Genomic DNA, 5,329 nt, shown 5'->3' with positions numbered 1-5,329 from the left:
GTCATCTCCAACAAGAAGGGGGACAACAAAGGAGGCCTGTGACCCCACTCATGTCTGATGCCTCTGGAGGCCTACAGTTTTGATGAATAGCAATGTGAGAACTTCTCCTTGTTTCCTAGGACGATTATGTATTTTTATTAAACTGAGAACTAAAGTTACTTTCTTCACATTCCAGCAAAGCATCCAGGGCATTGATCACTCGGGGCTGCCCTCCTTCCTGGTCATCCCGACTAAGTAACCTTTCAGAAGACTCATGCAGTTGTACCACTTGCAGACAAGGCTTAATCAGTAACTTACTAAAGTGGAATTCTCCCAGAGGTGTTGGAAAACGTTTTGGGAAGGAAAGAATTTCTCGTCATTTCACGGAAGATGAACAGAAAACCTTATTTGTCTCTAAAACTGCCGGACTTTTTTGTCTGTGCTTTTGATATTTACGTCTAATTTGTCAACTTTAGCTGTCAGCCGGTCAAGAATGTCGTCTTCTATTTCAGTCTGCATTCCCACGGCAATGTCTTTGAGGCGGCCAAGTCCCCTGGACATCTCGTCTAGATGGTTGTCTATTTTGTGATGATAGACTCGGAGATGCTGATTCTTTGGATAGGCATCAGTACTGACTGCAGAACTAGTCCCACCAACAAGGACTTCTGAACTCTGTAGCCTCCCGAGGTTGGGGTGGCTGGCCTGATAATTCTCCTTACTTGTGGCTACAGCTTCTTTCAGTCGGGCGGGCGCTGGGCTGGGAGTCGATGACTCCGCTTGGTGGGGGCGTGGCCTTTGCAGCTTTGGATTTAAAGTAATTGACGAAGCCCCCAAACACCCTCTTGATGTTGTCGATGTGTCTCCTGCTGGTCTTTAAGTCCTGCTCCATCTTGTCCACCATGTGCTCCGTGTGCTGCAACACTCCGCGCTGACACACCAGTTCCTCAGGTGAAGCAATTCCAACCTTCTCAGATTCATAAATGGAGGAAAGGGAGCGGTTGATGCTCTGCCCGGACGCTTCACTTAGCCTCCATGCTTCCTGCTGCAGGTACTGCTGCCTGTCCATAAGCTCCCTGGGCTTCTGAGAGAAGTCCTCTTCATTCCTCCATTTCACCAGCTTTAGATCCTCTTCATCTAAATCATCATCAAATAGATTGTAATTTTTGGAATAAGCCGACATGGTGCGTGGCACCAAGCCTGAACTGCCCAGGTAACTCAAGGAGACTCTTCAATGTCCCACTCACCAAGGCGTGGATGTTCTGGCGCAGTTGTTCTGAAAGATGACTCAAGGTCTCTTTAGCCGCCACTGCCACCAGTCCCTGCCTCAGCGCCGTGCCCACCATGGACGCCACCTCCCCCTTTCTTATTTTTGATAATGTAGACAACTTTATTCATAGATCCCCAATTATCAGTATCAAGGGAGGCAGAAAACAGGAAGGTTTATGTTTGGAGAAAGCTGCTGCTGGCATCATGGAGTATGTCCTCTGCAAAGAGGTCATATAAGAGAAATTCCCTATAACTGATGAAATTCTCCAGAAGCAAATATTTGAAGATGTGTTGATTGTGTCAATGTATGAAACGCTAGAATCTTTGCTATGAAACCCACTACTACTCAAAAGGGATCATCCTAGAAATATGTACAGGAAATATCAAGTAGATAAAAATTAATATTGTTCAGATCATAGTGTATGGCTGAATGGGCAGTTCATTAAGTAAGATTGTCTCTCTGTCTCTCTCTTCCCTAGAAATACATACAGGAAATGTTGAGATGATAAAAATTAATGTTGTTCATATCATAATGTGTGGTTGAATGGGTAGTTCATTAAGTAAGGTGAAGTATCTATATCTATATACATTTACTTATAGATGGATAGATATAGATCTGTATCTTGTACATGCACTACATCTCAGTGATGAACTAGGCCTAGAATTCAATATGAAGAAATTGGATTGGATTACTTTTAGGAAATTTCACAGTATTTTTACAAATACCAAATATTACAATCCATTCTCCTCTACTTTCTTCCCTTCTCTCCCCAAACACACATATACTCACAAATTCTGGGTCCACCTGTTTTTCTTCACCTGCTATCTTTCTTAGGGTGCTGTAACATTCTGACTTAGATAATTGATACAACTCCAAATCTAGTCATTAGGATAGGTTAGAAATTGTTCTTGTGGTTTCATTGGTGTGGACAGTTCCTGGATAAGGAAACTATTTCCACCAACATAGATCGGCATTTTCTCAGCAATTTATAGTTGCTAAGAGATCATATAGTTAGCATATGTCAGATACAGGACTTAATTCAGGTCTTCCTGGCTCTAAGACCAACTCTTCACGACACCAGTGATCATTCATTAATATTACCCAAGTGGTACCATTTCATGGAAGGTGCTAAGATTATAGCCTTTATCACAGCTCTCCAATTAGCTACATAGACACTGGCCTTCAGGGCTTTTCCTGACCCTCATGCATGTATGCAGCTATTTTCATCATAGGGGATGATAGCATACTTGGATGTTTAGGTTATTCCAGTGAGCTTCCAATAAGAGATATATAGTGAAGTGAAATACCAACAGGAAGTGGTTACTCAGCAGTAATTCCATGTGTGTTCCCTCCATACTCACATTCCTTCAGCTTTCTTAATCTCTCAATTCCATACATTTTCTATAACATACTCATGAGTAAGATCTTGCTGTCATGCTGAATAGCAATGCCAAGCTAAGGCCAAAAAAAAAAAAAAACTGCCATTTTGATACCCTTAAATAGGGCCAGGACTCTGTAGGAATAACTGATAGTTGCAAGAAGCTACATGTCTGGTTCATCTTCCCTGACAGTTCTGACAGTTCTAACACTTTTTACTTCAAACGGGACAAGGGTGTTTACCCATGTGTCTGTCACCAACACAATCTACCTTATTAGGTTTACATTATTATGCTACCAGTTTTTCTATATTACTACAAAGTTCAAAACTCTATTTTTTATGAAATGAAATTGCAGGTGACTGAAAAGAAAAAAAAGATGCATGAGGATAAGTAGACTTTAGCATGTTACTAAAAATGTCATGAGTGTGAAAAATAAAGAAAAAAAATTCTCAAGTGCATAGAATGGTGGAATGGTCATGTAGCTGAAGAAGGAGATAAAAGAGCGTAATAAAATCTTAGATTTTGAATCAGAAATAACCTGTGAGGCCATCAAGTCCAACCTCCTCATTTTACAGATAAGAAAACTGAGGCTGAAAGAGGTTAAAGTGACTTGTTCAGAGTCACATAGGCTGTAAGTGTCTTGAGACAGCTAGGTTATGTGATGGATACAGCACTGGACTCAGGAAGACCTGAGTTCAAATCCAGCCTCAGATACTTAATAGTTGTGTGATATTGGGTATGTCACAACCTTTGTTTGCTTCAATTTTCTCAATTGTAAAATTGGAATAATAATCACACCTAATTCCCAGGGCTCTTTTAAGGATCAAATGAGATAGTATTTGTAAACTGTTTAGCACAACACCTGGCACATAGCACGTGCTATATAAATCCTAGACGTTGTTGTTGTTAGGCAGGATAAGAACTCAGGATTTGACTCCAGACTCTTAGCTGAGCACTTGACCCACTATGACATCTAGCTAGATCAAATGTTATACTGGCATGCCCAAAGTATTAAAACCCAGAGAGGTTGTTAGGCAAATACTTCAAGGAGAATTTTTGAAAGGATGCAAATAAGAAATCACAGGAGATATTAAGTTATGAATGTAATGTGTTCTATTCTGATCAGGGAAGTACCTGTACCAGTGAGATAATGAATTACTTATCTTTACATCATTTTCATACAATGATGACTATTAATCGAAGAATAAGCTGACTGGTGCTGTTGTCATAATTTCAATGTTTGCCACATCACACAAATTTGTAGAATTTTAGTTAGATCTATTGACAAAATATTAATAAGAATGGGTTTCTAGAAAGGGTGCTAGATCAGGAGTCAGAGAACTTAGGTTCAAATCTGCTACTTAATACCTGTGTGATCTTGAGGAATTCATGTCACTTTTCTTGGCTTCCATTCCTGATCTGTAAAATGAAAAGCCTTGGAATACATGGCCTCTAAAGTCTCTTCTATATCTAAACCTATGATCTTACAATTCTGAGATCATGAAAAAAGGGATGAATAATGAATGAGATCTGGTTCTCAAGTTGACATAATAAAATTGAACAACATACAAGAGAATGTACAAAGTATTAATAATTAAAGTAGTTTTAATAACTAGGGAAGATGACTTCCTTGGGTCAACACACAAATATAAAATAGAATTAAATTTTAGTTAGATTAAGCAGGAGTAGGGAAGATGCAGTAAATATGTAGGACTTGTTTCAGTTATAGTTAAGCATAAATAAAATAAGCAGTCATAGGAAACATTAACCATGTTGAATGGTTAATGATGACTGCTGAGAATATATCTTCAAAATGCCAGTTTCAAGAACCAAATGAACAATGGCCCAAGAATTATTTAATATGGTTTAAATGAAATATATTTTAAAAATTACCATGTGGGCCTTACATGGGGTGACAAAAATGAAATTCAGTCAGGAAAAAACTTTTCTTCACTCTTACATCATCTTGATAAATGCTCTCTAAGGTACTCATTGAAAACATAACTTTTTAATGAATGAATCTCTAAGGTCCTTATTCATCAGTACATGACTTCTGAGACTCCTTATAACTTTTCTATCTTAAATCCTCATTCCTGGTCTTTAATTGTGAGCTATGGGACAAGAGACTTGTTCAACAAGGGAATTATATCAGACATTGCAACGGGCCTTATTAAAAATGCTAGTGGTGGGATTTTGTACATGCAGTATTATTTCCTGTCATTGCTAAGTACTGAATAGGCAGGGCACATGTGCCTCCACCATTAACTCTGAGTTCACACTGATTTCTCTAGTGACTTGAAGACCTAGCTGTTTACCCCTAATGGACTTCTATCTTTAAAAAGGAAACATTTAATAGGCTCTGTTCACTAAAGGAAAAGTGGAGTGGAGAGTCTGGGAATTGCTCAATCTTGCTGTTGCCACTGGGAGACAATAGTAAAAATGCATTTCACTCACTTCAATATGATTTGAAGAGTTGACCATGAAGTAGGCAATAACCAAGAAGGAATGTACAAATCAGGGATTCCAGATAGAGAGTACCAATGGATATCCATATTCTTGGGTTAGAATGTTTTGACATCCCAAAAGTCATCAATGAATTTATTCACTGGTGTCTATGTCTTTAGTGTCAAGAGCTGCTGGATTTATCTACCCACAGGGAAGGGGAAAAATGGCAGTCTTCTGGTTATTTTGAGCAATACAGTTA

At 38.9% G+C, this 5,329-nt stretch overlaps 1 pseudogene; it reads right to left on the bottom strand.

Moving 5' to 3' along the window:
* Window positions 1–393: 393 nt before the first annotated feature.
* LOC140507859 (synaptosomal-associated protein 29 pseudogene) lies at window positions 394–1,227 on the bottom strand (annotated as a pseudogene).
* Window positions 1,228–5,329: the final 4,102 nt, after the last annotated feature.

This window comes from Notamacropus eugenii, chromosome 5 (genome assembly GCF_028372415.1).
Source record: "Notamacropus eugenii isolate mMacEug1 chromosome 5, mMacEug1.pri_v2, whole genome shotgun sequence".
Classification (NCBI taxonomy): Eukaryota; Metazoa; Chordata; class Mammalia; order Diprotodontia; family Macropodidae; genus Notamacropus; species Notamacropus eugenii.
This window is presented reverse-complemented; position numbering and strand designations above follow the sequence as displayed.